Source organism: Muscardinus avellanarius (genome assembly GCF_963383645.1).
Source record: "Muscardinus avellanarius genome assembly, chromosome: 16".
In the NCBI taxonomy this organism is placed as follows: domain Eukaryota; kingdom Metazoa; phylum Chordata; class Mammalia; order Rodentia; family Gliridae; genus Muscardinus; species Muscardinus avellanarius.
Window position 1 is genome coordinate 56,290,285 of NC_137802.1, and position 14,635 is coordinate 56,304,919.

Below are 14,635 nucleotides of genomic sequence, written 5' to 3' on the forward strand. Positions count from 1 at the left end.
ATTTTATTTTTGTGGCAATGGAAATGGAACCCAGAGGCATTCTACCTCTGAGCTATACCCCCAGCCTTATTTGTTATTCTTTATTTTGAAACAGGGTCTCGCTGAGTTGCAAAGGGCCTCAGTAAGTAGCTGAGGCTGTCTGCAAACCTCCATCTTCCTGTCTCAGCCTCCCAATGCTGGGATTACAACTGTGTGCTACCATGCCCATCTTGGATACATTAATATTTTAATGTGTCATTAATTTGGATACACTATTATTTTAAAAAGTTCTAATGGCTGATTAGTAAATCTAACCATCATTTACAGAACTGCTCCTGAAGAAAGGTATATAGAATCTATCCCTTCTTTTCTAGTCTTAGTCAGCAACAAAATCTTTCCTTTAAACTTCTTTTTTAAGATTTCACATTTTTACAATTTAACCAACCCATTAGCTCAGGGCATAGAAACAAAGAGAAAAATCACATTTCTCCCTCCCCAAAATAGTCCAATTGCCCACATAATAATGACATTTTCAGCTTGGTATGGTAAGATGATAATCACCTTGATTACAGCATAAATGTGTGTGCCATCTCATGTGCAATTCGTGTGTGGTGTGTGTGTGTGGTGTGTGTGTGTGTGTGTGTGTGTGTGTGTGTGTGTGTGTGTTATGGTACTAGGGATGGAACCCAGGGGCATTCTACCTCAGAGCTACACCCCCAGCACTATATTTTTTTTCTTTATTTGAAATAGGATCTCACTAAGTTGTGGAAGGTCTAAGTAGCTGAGGCTGTCTGGAAACCTTGATCCTCTTGTCTGGGATTACAAGCATGTGCCACCACACCCAACTTCTTTTTATTTTGAAACAGGATCTCCCTAGGTTGATGAGTCTTACTACTTGCTGAGGCTGTCCTTGAACCTTCAATCCTCTTGTCTCAACATCCCAAGTACTGGGATTACAGGCATGCGCCACCATGTCCCGCTATCTCATGTGCAATTCCTTAGACCCAACTTGGTTTTTCTCCAAAGTCTCCTCTTGGAGTTGTACCTGGTTTTATTACCAGTTTTCATCCGAATCCATTGGAGAATGGGACAATTCTGCTTTTATTTCTTCACTAGGACTCTCTTGATCCAGGAAGTATTGTGAGAAGACCTTTCCAGGAATAAAGTCAAGCACACATCAAGATAGTAGAAAAAAGGACTCCTTTAAACTTCCAAATACTCTGTTAAGTGGTTTTTCTGCCTGTAAGTTGCATTGTAACTCATCCTATCTTAGAATACCTTCCTCAAGCACAATTGTCCTACTGGGAAATGTAAGACTAAATAGAGAGTCTTGGATCAAACCCCTCATCTGGTTGTGTCTGAGGCAAGTAACTTAATGACTCTAAAGTCTTAACTCTCTTCATTTATTTACTTATCTTACTTTCTTGCAGTGCTGGGTGTCTCTTCATTTCAAACGTTAAGACTCCAGGAAAAGTATTTAAAATTTCTAGGCACATACCAAATAATTATGCAATAAAATTTAGCAGCTGCCATTATCATCTTTCTAACATCCTTATGTCTTCTTCCCTGACAAAAACCTTCTTATGAAGCTGAGCATGGTGGCGCACGCTTGTAATCCCAGCATTTGGGAGGCTAAGACAGCAGGATCATGGTTCGCAGACAGTCTCAGCAACTTAGTGAGGCCCTCTACAACTCAGAGTAAACCCTGTTTCAAAATAAAGCATGAAAAATAGGGCTGGAGGGTGTAGCTTAGAGGCACAATGCCCTAGGTTCCATCCCCAGTACTGGGGGGGAAAAAAAGGAGTATCAGAGAGAGTGAGGTTGGCCAATTCAAACTTTTAGAAAACCGGAAATTAACTTGCAGCCTAGAAAACCTCACATATAGCTTCCATCCTAATTCTGATTAATCACCTCTCAATTCCTGAGTGATAGTGTCTCTCTGGGGTGTGTGTGTGTGGAGTGAGTAATGGATTATTTTCTAAGGCATTACAAATTAGTAGCTGATGATGAACAGAACTAAAATCAGTTTCCTAGTTATTCACCTACCTCTACCCAATTGTTGCTGCGGGCCTCCCCCTAAAAGATAGCACTCGGTGAATCACCTCTAGAGTCCTACAAATTGAAGCCAGATAAATGAAATGCTGCTAAAATGCAACTTAAGAAGCCAAACAGAGAAATATTACCCCCAACAAAATGTTTAAGAGAAATCTCACTGATTAAAATAATGGCTTAGTCCTTGGATGTATTAATTTAAAAGCTAAACCAACAGTTTAAGTTGCAAAATCTTTTACTTGATATTCTTAAACATGAACTATTATTTATTACTTATTTTTGGTGGTACTGGGGTTCCTGGAAACGCTTCTACCTCCGGGCTACACTACCAGACCTATTTTATACTTTTTTTTTTTTTTTTTTTTTAAATTTGGAAACAGGGTCTCTTAAGCCAGCCTGGCTGGCTTCAAACCTGCGTGATCCTCCTGTCTCTGCCTCCCAAGCGCAGGGATTACAAGCGTGTGCCACCACGCCCGGCTTTATTTATTCATTTAGCAGTACTGGAGATTGAACCCAGAGGCATTCTACCTCTGGACTCCACCCTCAGCCCTATTTTATTCTTGATTTTGAAACAGTCTCACTAAGTTACAGAAGTCCTTATTAAGTAGCTGAGGCTGGCTGGGAACCTGTGATCCCCCTGTCTCAGCCTCCTCCCAAGTACTGGGATTACAAACATGGGCTACCACACCCAGCCCAAACCTCTGTAGACTGTACTTGGACTTAAACGTGATTATTCTTATTATTTGGATCCTGGGGATAGGACACAGGCATTCTACATTTGAGCTCCACCTCTAGCTCTTTTCTTTTTGACACAGGCCAAGTTGCTGAGGGTCTCCATAAATTGCTGAGGCTGGAGCCAGGCATGGTGATGTACGCTTGTAATCCCAGTATTTGGGAGGCTGAGATAGGAAGATCACAGGATCATGGCTAGCCTCAGCTACTTAGTGAGATCCTGTTTCAAAATAGAGAATAAAAAATAGGGCTGGGAGTGTAGCTCAGAGGCCTTGAACCTGTGATCTTCCTGTCTCAGGCTCCCAGGTACTGGGATTATAGACCTGCTAAATGTGACTATTATAAATTGTTTTGTTCTTTTTGCCAAAAAAGAAAATAGTTGCCTTTTTTTGGGGTGGTGGGGATTCTTGGGATTGAACCCAGAAGCATTCTACCTCCAAGCTATATGCAGACCTTTTTTTATTTTGAAATAGAATCACACTAAATTGCTGAGGCTGAGCTGGGCGTGGTGGCACAGGCCTGTAATCCCTGCACTTGGGAGGCTGAGACAGGAGGATTGCATAGGTTCAAAGGCAGCCTCGGCTACTTAGTGAGGCTCTCAGCAACTTAGTGAGACCCTGTTTCCAAATAAAATACAAGATAGGTCTGGGAGTTTAGCCCGAAGGTAGAAAGCCTCTCAGTTCCATCCCCAGCACCACCCAAAAAAAAAAAAAAAAAAGACAGCAATGAATGATAAAACCTTCAGATGATATAAAAAGCTGTGAGGGGGAAAAAAAAAAAACCTCTCCAAATACCACGATGGAATTTTCATACAATACATTATAATTTAACTTCTAGGTCTCTGTCACTGGTTTTTCAATCTGGGCAGCACCCCCCTCCATTTAGCAAAGTCACAAATGAAACATTTGGTGGGTAAAAGCCAGGGATGCGTCAAAAGACTGCAGAGAGCACCTTCCTGCTCTATCCTCACCCCATCACATTAAATGTTAACAGTGCCAAAATGAAGAAACCCTGGTGTACACTACCATGTGACTGGGTTATTCTACTAGTTTACATACCTAATTCTTGTATTTTTTTCTCCTTGCCAAAAGCAGCAGATTAACATTCCCAAAGCAGTGCTTTCATTACATAATTCCTCTCTCAAAAACTCTTTCGCTTATGTAATAACTATTTACTCCCAATACATTTAAGCCTAAACTCAACCTAAATGTTAAGTTTCCTATAACCTGATTCTACCTGGCTAGTAAAACCTTCCTCTTCCTGTTCTCAATTCCCATTCTAGACAAGGTTACAATATTTTACTGTTCTCTTTTCCCTAAATGACATTATCGTCTTGGGGCTTTTGCTTGTTCCATTTCATGCCAAGAATATTTTTTCTGTTCTCTAAGGATTCACTCTTGCATCTTCTTAAATTTTAAGTTCTGCTCTCTCAAGAAGCCGTTCCCATTTTTCTGGCCTACACAGACCTCTCTCTTTCCTGAATGACTTTATTATTATCTGTGCAATCAGATACATACTGATTTGCAACATTACTCATTTTTTCTTGGTAAGCATTTTTTTTGGGGGGGGCAGTGCTGGGGATGGAACCCAGGGGCATTCTACCTCCAAGCTACACCCCCAGCCCTATTTTTTATTCTTTATTTTGAAACAGGGTCTCACTGAGTTGTAAAGGGCCTAAGTAGCTGAGGCTGGTCACGAAACCCAATCCTCCTATCTCAGCCTCCCAAATGCTGGTATTACAAGCACACACCACCATGCCTGGCTTGGTAAGCATTTTTTTTGGTGGTACTGGGATTCCTGGAAACCTTTCTACCTCCAGGCTACATTCCCAGACCTATTTTATATTTTTATTTGGAAACAGGGTCTCTTAAGCCAAGCGAGCCTAGCTCTGAACCTGCGCGATCCTCCTGTCTCCGCCTCCCAAGCACAGGGATTACAAGCGTGCTCACTACGCCTGGCTTGGTAAGCATTTTTAGTCTTCTCAGCAAGACTAGAACCCTCATAATAGTAGGAGTTATATCCCCATACCTCTATTTGATAGTCTCACAAATATCTCCAACTTAATATGTTTGAAGCAGTGTGTGTGTGTGGTACTGGGGATTGAACCCAAGAGCATTTCACCTGAGTTACACCCTCAGCCTTTTTTTAATTTTTATTTTGAAAAGGGTCTCACTACATTATTAGGGGATTCCTTGCCTTCAACCTTAATCCTCCTGTCTCAGCCTCCCAAGTACTGGGATTACAGGCATGCTTCACCACACTCAGGTTCTGAACAAAATAAGTTGTCCTTCTTCAAATCGACCACCATCGCCGGTGGTGTTTAAATGGCACCACCAAATTTAAATCATTCCTGATACCCGTCCTATCCCCACAGTCAATCAATTTTCATGTCTTATTGGTTCTACCTCCCAATACTTCTGATTTCTTTCTTTTCAGTACTGGAGATTGAACCCAGGGACATTTGACCTCTGAGCTATCCACCCAGCCCTTTATTTTTTAAATTTATTCTTTATTTTGAAACAGGGTCTCACTAAGTTGTGGAGAGCCTCACTAAGTAGCTGAGGCTGGCCACAAACCTGTGATCCTCCCGCTCAGCCTCTCCAGTACTGAGATTACAAGTGTGTGCCACCACCCCCAGCCTTGAAAATTTCTCTTGAATTTATTTACTTCTTTCTTACTCTACCACTACTTTAACCTAAATTACTTTCATCTCTAATAATACTGTTTACATTACATTTCTCATACAGCTAACTATGGTACTCTTTGAATCAGTGTTAAATACATCTGTGGACACCTTATCATACCAAGCCAAAAGTACTTCACTATCTTTTTTTTTTTTTGGCAGTACTGGGGATGGAACCCAGGGGCATTCTACTTTCTAGCTACACCCCCAGCTTTATTTTTTATTCTTCATTTTTGAAACAGGGTCTCACTAAGTTGCAAAGGGCCTCACTAAGTAGCCGAGGCTGTCCGCGAACCAAGATCCTCCTGTCTCAGCCTCCAGAATGCTGGGATTACAAGCGTGTGCCACCATGCCCGGCAGAACTTCACTATCTAACGAGCCCTAAAACGATATTGTATGTGTAGCACCCAATTACTATATTGCTCATCAAACTGATTTTGTATGAGCGTTGTGGACTGAATACAGGGGCATTCTACCTCCAAGCTACATCCCCCAGCCCTTTTTTTAATTTCTTGTTTTAACACAGGTTCTTGCTATAGCAGTCCTTGAACCGGAGATCCTCTTATCTGAGCTTCCCAAGTACTATATTATAGAGGTGTGCCACCAGGCCTGACCTGGTGGAACTTCTGCCTCATAATATGAAATATATAGATTTTTAAGACTCAAATATAAAGTTTTAATTTTCCATGAGATGTAATTTTGAAGGTGCTTATATTTAAACATACATGGCACATCAGATTGGCTATGCCATGTTAAAACGTTAAAAAAAAAGGCAGGAAGCAAAATAGTTGCTCATTTTTTCTGCCAACTTTTTCCTATGTCTAGTAATACCATGAAACCTGATGCATTTCAAGAAAGGAAACATTTTTCCAACTTACTCTCTCTTTGCAAATATAGGACTAAGTCATATTTTTTAAGACTATCTTATTTATCTGTTCTATTTTTATTCTCTTCCTTGTTAATTTTCCCCCATGTTCATCATTATTTCCAGCCAGTGAAGCTTTAACTCACACTCTTTTTTTTTTTTTTTTTCCGGTATTGGGGATGGAACCAGGGGCATTCTACCTCCAAGCTACACCCCCAGCCCTATTTTTTATTCTTTATTTTGAAACAGGGTCTCACTGAGTTGTAAAGGGCCCAAGTAGCTGAGGCTCTCCTCCTGTCTCCGCCTCCCAAATTCTGGGATTACAAGCGTGCACCACCACGCTGGGCTCAACTCATATCCTAAAACTTATTATCATCCCAAAATGTAATAAACAAAGCTATTAAAGCTAGTACAAGAAAGGGTAGGAGGGACAAACTTGCCTTTTTTTTTGTGTGTAGGATTGAATTTAGAGGTGTTCTATATCTGAGCTACACCCTCAGCCCTCTTTTATTTTTACTTTGAAACAGGGTCTTGCTAGGTCAATTGGATTCTCACTCCCGGCTGAGACTGTCCTTGAACCTGTGATCCTTCTGTCTCAGCCCAGGTCAAATTGACTTTTAAGCCTTAAAAATATCTAATGTATTATTGCTAAGTACTTTAGGGTAATATATGAAAACTGACACGTACTATCTGGAATAGACTACATATTTCTGTTTTTTCCATACTTTTGTACAGGTTGAAATTACTATTAAATAGTGGTTACATGCTACCAATGCAGCTACATTATTGCTTTAGAAGCCCTTTATAGAGAGAAAGGAAAAAGAATGAGTCATTAGGACAAAATTACAAGAACATGAAGCAGAAATTAAATAACTTAAGTAATCTGCTTATCCATTTAATTTCATGTGAGGTTTCAAAAAAACCTTCAAAGGGCCTCTATGCCAGTTTTTTTTTTTTTTTTTTTTTTTTTTAAAGGTGGAAGGAAATAACTTTGGAAGAACTGGTACAACTTACAAACAGGTAAATTTCCTAGGATACAATCCTGCATTATATTAATTCCAACACAAGTAGCCATTACATGTAGAGAGCTAGAGATGAAGCCAAACTAGGAAAAATTGAGTATTTCCTGCTGTGAAGAAAAATTAAGAAAATACTTAAGTAGTGATGTATAAAAATATTTAGCCCTTGATATTTCAGGCCTACTAAGGGCAATATGGAGAAATTCCTAAAACGGGGTTGCTTTATAACTTCAAAATGAAGTCTACTACTCAACGACAGCAGTTGACAGAGGTCAACTCTTCTGATCAAGTAAAGATCGTATAGTGGGATGAAGGTCTTCCAGACCTGGTCCATCACCAAAGGACAAAAGATTCAGTTTCTCCAGATGGCAGAAGGAAAACGACTTGGCACTGCATCACACACTTAAAATCCAACAGGGTTTCTTCCCTGATAACAGAGGACTGTCTGCGTCAAAGCATACCTTGGTGTGGCAAGGCCAGTGAAATGGATGGAAAAACCATCATTTATCTCTCATTTCCTGAATGCCTAATACTCACGCACAATAAAATGCTCCGATCCCCATTCCAGGTGATGGAAAGCCCCAGATGTGCCCTTCCAACCCCCTTTCCTTGTGCAGGATCTTGCACCTCAGGCGCCTGGGCCTCTTTGAGCTCCCTTCTCGGGTCATCATTGTGTAGTGGGAGATCCACTGGGCGAGAAAGACAACCGGGGCTATGAAGTCGGTTTACCCAAACAGAAATTAGTATTAAAAATGCCGAGTCTACCCTCCTCCTCCCCCCCCCCTCTCCGATACAACAAAAAACAAAAACCCGCAAACTTGCACCACCATTATGAAGATCGCGCCAGCCCTGTTCAAAGGTGCGTCTCAATCATCCTCGAGGCCAGAGAGCACCTGGGCGCGTCGGCCGCCCCCATCCCGCCCGGCCCCCGGGCCCCGCTCCAGCAGGAGGGGCTGGCGGGACGCGGCCTCCCCCGGGAAGGAGCGCAGCCGCCGCACGCCCCCACCGCCGGCGGAGTGCCGCGGGCCCCAGGTGCCGCGGCTGGGGGCGGGCGCGGCCGGGCGGGACCCGCGGGAGCCGAGGCGGGAGGGCGGCGGGGCCTAGGCCGCAGCAGGCCGCGATGTGGCCCTGCGCTGCTTCCTGACCCAGGCGCGAGCCGGGCCTCCGAGAAGAGGTTACCATTACCTGGACGGGTTCTTGCAGGACCGTCATCCTTGAGGCTCAAGCCCACTTTCTGCAGCGCCTCAGGCCCCCCCCGTAGCGGCTCCGGCCCGGCCAGCCCCGGCTCATTTAAACTCACCAGCGACCGTTACCGGGGGATGGGGGAGGCCGAGCGATTGCCGAGGACCTCCGAGCGGGACACGGAAATACCCGAGGCAAAGAGTTAGGAGCGGGAGCGAGACGGAAAGGCCCGAGAGATGCCGGAGGAACCCGAGAGCCGTCGGCCGGGCCGGAGACCGTTGCCGGAAGTTGTCGAAGGATACCGGAAATTACCGAGTTTGACCCCACGCGTAGGTTCCTCTTCTTAGCCACGCCTTCTCCCGCGCACGCCACGCCCAATCCGCCGCGCTAGCCCGGGCCACGCCCAATCCGCCGCGCTAGCCCGGGCCACGCCCAATCCGCCGCGCTAGCCCGGGCCACGCCCAGTCGGCCACCAGCGGGCTGGGCGTGGCGTGCAGGGCGGGCCGGGAGCGTTACGTGGCGCCTCTGCCGTCTCGCTTCGCTACTCCTCATTTCTGGATTAATCGGTGTGCGGTAGATTGAGCAAAGGGTAAAAGACTATAGAGTTTGACTTTACCAAGAAGTGTCTGTCTTTCAAGTTCAGATCATTATCCATTCCAGAAGTACCTGTTTACAGTTCCGGGGGGTAATGGAGGAGGAATTTGGGAGCATCGCAGTTCTCCGAACATAAAGGATGGCCGGTCCTCTTGGAAATTACGGTCTATTTAAGGGAAGAGCAATGTAACAAAGAGTGATACATTATGTGGTGTCCATTGTAAATGAAGTCAGGTGAGATTAAGATGAGAAAAAGACTTAAACTGGGCTTCGAAGGATGGGTAGAACTGGAAGAAAAGAAAGGATAGAATAAGTGAAAGGAGAACGAGATCAGTCTGGTAAAGAGTTAAAGGCATTAGCTGGAAATTGTTACTTATGTGACCAGATGACAGAAAATCTCAAAAACCAGAAATTGTTATTCTTGGTAGAAGAGGCTGTCTGGTAAGATTGGAAAAGAGTGTAGTATTGGAAATCCAGTGGCCTGGTATTGAGTTTTATTTCTGGCACTAACTAGTTTTATGTCGTTAGGCAAATTACAACCTCTCTGGGCTTCTGCTTGCATAATTAAAAAAAGAGAGAATTAGATGCATTTGTGGATGCATCTACTACACATAGTAGACACTTGCAAATTTCCTTTCTGCTTTCCTCTTCCCCCAATCCCAAAAGAGTGAACAGGTAACTTTTAAAATGGTGATTTCAAGCTAGGTGTGGTGGCGCACACCTGTAATCCCAGCATTTGGGAGCCGGAGACAGGAGGATGCTGGTTTGAGGACAGCTTCAGCTACTACTTAGTGAGGCCCTTTGCAACTCAGTGAGAACCTGTTTCAAAATAAAGAATAAAAAATAGGGCTGGGAGTGTAGCTTGAAGGTAGATAGAATGCCCATGGGTTCCATCCCCAGTACCACAAAATAAATAAGTAAATAAATAAATAAATTTTAAAAATGGTGGTTTTCAGCCGGGTATGGTGGTATACATTTGTAATCCCAGTACTTGGGAGGCTGAGACAGGAGGATCTCAGGTTCCAGGCCAGCCTCAGCTACTTAGTGAGACCCTCCACAACTTAGTAAGACCTTGTTTCAAAATAAAGAATTAAAAAAAAAAAATAGGGCTGGGGGTGTAGCTTAAAGGTAGAATGTTCCTGGGTTCTATCCCCCTATCCCCAGTACCACAATAAATAAATAAATTAATTAATAGTGGTTTTCAGCAGATGAGGAAAAACGTTTTTGAAAATTAATTTTTTTTTTCAGTACTGGGGGTGGAACCCAGGGGCATTCTACCTCCGTGTTACACTCCCAGCACTAATTTTTATTCTTTATTTTGAAATGGGGTCTCACTGAGTTGCAAAGGGCTTCACTAAGCAGCTGAAGCTGTCCACAAACCACGATCCTCCTGTCTCAGCCTCCCAAATGCTGGGATTACAAGTGTGCGCCATCATGGAAGATTAATTTTCTATTCAGGACTTCTCTAGGCCAGATGTGGGTCTCATGATATATTCCACTGTCTGGAAATTTTGCTTCCCACATTGTAATCAGATAAAACGAACTCAGAGTGGGTCACTCTCTTCCTTTGGGTGATGTTGGAGGGAACACTTTTTTTCCCCGACACCAGTTGTCAGGCCTATATCCTTCATCAGCCATCTCTAAATGTTGTTCTGTACTTGTGACCCCATGAAGGGGAAATGCTAAACTCATTTAACTGCCCTGTGGCCTATTCTTTTAGCAAGATTATGTTGGAAGACTTAGAGTGGGAATAGACTTCTTTGCTGACCTATACAATAGCCATTTGCTATTTAGAGTATAATTAATTAAATCAAATGAAATTAAAAATGTGCCAGCTGAAACGGGCATGGTGGTGCACACTTGTAATCCCAGCATTCGGGAGGCTGAGACCTGAGGATCGTGGTTCATGGATAGCCTCAGCTACTTAGTGAGGCCCTCCACAACTTAGTGAGACCCTGTTTTATTTTATTTTTTATTTTATTTTTTATTATTTTATTTATTTATTTATTTATTTTTTTTTTTTTTGCGGGTTTGGGGATGGAACCCAGGGGCATTTGACCTCCGAGCTACACCCCCTGCCCTATTTTTTATTCTTTATTTTGAAACCAGGTCTCACTGAGTTGCAGAGGGCCTCACTAAGTAGCTGAGGCTGTCCGCGAACCACGATCCTCCAGGTCTCAGCCTCCCAAATACTGGGATTACAAGCGTGCGCCACCACGCCCGGCTCGAGACCCTGTTTTAAAATAAAGAATAAAAAATAGGTCAGGGGGTGTAGCTCAGAGGTCAAATGCCCCTGGGTTCCATCCCCAGACCTGCAAAAAAAAAAAAAAAAGAAAAAAAAAAGTGCCAGCCATGGTGGCGCATGCCTGTAACCACAGTATTTTGGAGGCTGAAGGCAGGAGGATCTCAGGTTTGAGGACAGTGCCAGCAAGTAGTGAGACTTTCATCAACCTAGGGAGTCCTTGTTTCCTAATAAAACTAAAATAGGGCTGAGGGTGTAGCTCAGAGGAAGAATGTCCCTGGGTTCAATCCTCACTGCCACAAAAAATAAAAGTTTAAAAATAAAAAGAAAATAAAAATATTTTTCAGGTGTTCTAGCCATAGCTCAAAGATTCAAAAGACCTATGTAGCTAGGGATCACCATCCTGAATGGTCACACTGATATCAAGCATTACCACTCTTGGCTTGACTAAGGCTGAAAGATGGCTTCAGTGAGGGTCCAGGGCCTGGGTACTAGCTGTTGGCTAGACACCTCAGTTCTCCACATCTGTCATTGGTCTGGCCTCTTTTTATTGTTTTGTGGTACTGGGTATTGAACCAAGGGACTTCTGCCTCCAAGCTACACTCCCATCCTACTTTATTTTTAATTTTCAAACAAGGTCTCACTAAGTTGCAGAAGGTCTTGCTAAGTCACTGAGGCTGTCCTCAAACCTGCAATCCCCCTGTCTCCTACTCCCAAGTACCACACCTGGCTGGCCCCAGGCTCTTGACTGGCAACCAACTGGATGAAGATGGAGTCTGTGAGTTCCCTTAAGGCCTAGGTCTGTAAGTCAAATCCATCACTTCTTGTTGGTCAAAGTAAGACACAGGGTCAGACTGGGTCACAAGGAGGAAAAATAGACTACATCTTTTTTTTTTCTGTGTGTGTGTGTGTGTGTGTGTGTGTGTGTGTGTGTGTGTGTTTATGGTACTGGGAATTAAACCCAGGGGCACTCTACCACTGAGCTACATCTGCAGCCCTTTTTATTTTGAGACAAGATCTTGCTAACTTGCTGAGGTTGGCCTTGAACTTGAAATCCTCTTGCCTCAGCCTTCTGAGTAGCTGGGATCATAGCAATGCACCACCATGCTCACCTTTTGGTGCAAAGAGTAATAAAGTAACACTGCAAAAGGCATGTGTTATGGGAGAGATTGTAGAGCCATCTTTGGAAGTGATGTACCATGCTAAGTATGAAATGAGAGAGCCTGTTACAAGAAAGCCTGGAAAGGAAAGTATGGGTAAGAGGCATGACTCACTTGATTATGTATTTATTTACTTATTTTTGTGGTACTGGGGGTGGAACCCAGGGGTTTTTCTACCTCCAGGCTATATTCCCAGACCTATATTTTATATGGAAACAGGGTCTCACTAAGTTGCTGAGAGCCTCACTAAGTATCTGAGGCAGGCTTTGAACCTGTGTGATCCTCTTTTCTCAGCCTCCCAAGCGCTGAGATTACAAGTGTGCACCACCATGCCCACCTTAAATCTGACCCTTTTAACTTTAATATCCGGACTTACCCTGATCATTCAGAATGTAGTAGGACAGTTTTATTTTCTAGGTGCTTTTATTAAACTGGGCTAGCTGGGCATGGTGGTGCAGGCTTGTGATCCCAGGTCTAGGGAGGCTGAGACAGGAGGACCGCAGGTTTGCAGCTAGCCTCAGCTACTTAATGAGACCCTGTTTCAAAAAATAAAAAATAGGGCTGGGGGTGTAGCTCAGAGGCAGAATGCTCCCAGGTTCAAGCCAAGAGCAAAAGAGGGTGGGGGGGGGGCGAAAGAGAAAGGAAGGAAGGAAGAAAGAAGCAAGCAGGCTAAAGTTGTCTTTACAACTTTTATCAGTCACATGACACTGTTTATAATACATTCTACAAACTGAATCCTTTTTTTTACATAATATGCTACCAACCCAAGTCTTGTACTTATGCAAATGTGTTTTTTGTTTGTTTGTGGGATTGGGGATGGAACTCTGGGGCCCTCTACTTCTGGGCTATACTCTCAGACCTATATTATATTTTATTTAGAAACAGGGTCTCACTGAGTTGCTGAGAGTCTTACTAAGTAGCGAAGGCTGGCTTCAAACCTGTGCGATCCTTCTGTCTCAGCCTCCCAAGTCCTGGGATTATAAGTGTACGCCACCACGCCCAGCTTGTGCAATGTTGTTTTTTTAAAATAAAATAAATGTAGAATACCTTCTTAAAAATATAAATATAGAGGCCGGGCGTGGTGGCGCACGCTTGTAATCCCCGCGCTTGGGAGGCGGAGACAGGAGGATCGCGCAGGTTCGAAGCCAGCCGCGCGCGCTGGCTTAGGAGACCCTGTTTCCAAATAAAAATGTAAAAATAGGTCTGGGAGTGTAGCCCGGAGGTAGAAGGGCTTCCAGGAACCCCAGTACCACCAAAAAAAAAAAAAAAATTGGGCAGGGGGTGTAGCTTGGAGGTCAAATGCCTCTGGGTTCCATCCCCAGACCCGCAAAAACAAACAAACACAATATATATATCTAACATTAAATATAGGAAGATGATACTCTATGAGAAAATATATTTCTAGAATTAGCATTTTAAAAGCCTGAAATCGAGCCAGGCGTGGTGGCACATGCTTATAATCCCAACATTTGGGAGGCTGATACAGGAGGATCAGTGTTCACGGCCAGTCTCAGCTACTTAGTGAGTCCTTCTGCAACTCAGTGAAACCCTGTTTCAAAATAAAGAATAAAAAATCGGGCTGAGGGTGTAGCTCAGAGATAGAATGCCCCTGAGTTCAACCCCAGCACCACACATACAAAGAAAAAAAAAAAAATCTGAAACCAGGCATGGTGGCTCATGCTTGTAATCCCAGTATTTGGGAGTCTAAAACAGGAGGATCATAGGTTCGTGGCCAGCCTCAGCCTCTTAGTGAGGCCCTTTGCAATTTAGTGAGATCCTGTTTCAAAATAAAGAATAAAAATAGGGCCGGGTGTAGCTGGGAGGTAGAATGCCCCTGGGTTCAATCCCTAGTACTGCAACAAACAAACAACCCAAAGAATTAAAAAAAAAAAAAATAGGGCTAGGGGTATTACTTGGAGTAGAATACCTGTGGGTTCAATCCCCAGTACTGAAGAAAACAAAAACAAAAAACCCAAACCTTAGAATTTTCCCAAAGCATTTTTCCCTCCTAAAAGGAACATCTTTTTTTCTGACAGTTGCTCACCAAGCTAATGTCTAGTACTGTGGTTTTCTACTCGTCCATGGGTTTAAAGCACTCCGATGAGATCTGCTGGGGCATTTTACTTC

At 43.5% G+C, this 14,635-nt stretch overlaps 1 protein-coding gene and 1 pseudogene across 2 annotated transcripts in view; one reads left to right on the forward strand and one right to left on the reverse strand.

Annotated features, from left to right (window-relative positions):
* Positions 1-963: 963 nt before the first annotated feature.
* On the reverse strand, positions 964-8,001 carry LOC308275741 (large ribosomal subunit protein eL39-like; annotated as a pseudogene). Its single transcript has 2 exons — positions 7,931-8,001; positions 964-1,129 (listed from the first exon to the last, which is right to left on the reverse strand). The product of its transcript is annotated as a large ribosomal subunit protein eL39-like (transcript).
* Positions 8,002-9,258: 1,257 nt separating this feature from the next.
* MYL4 (myosin light chain 4) overlaps positions 9,259-14,635 on the forward strand; it is a gene marked incomplete at its 3' end in the record, with an annotated part of 45,023 nt that continues 39,646 nt past the window's right edge. The window contains exon 1 of the mRNA XM_080712162.1: positions 9,259-9,326. The remainder of the gene's footprint in view (positions 9,327-14,635) is intronic.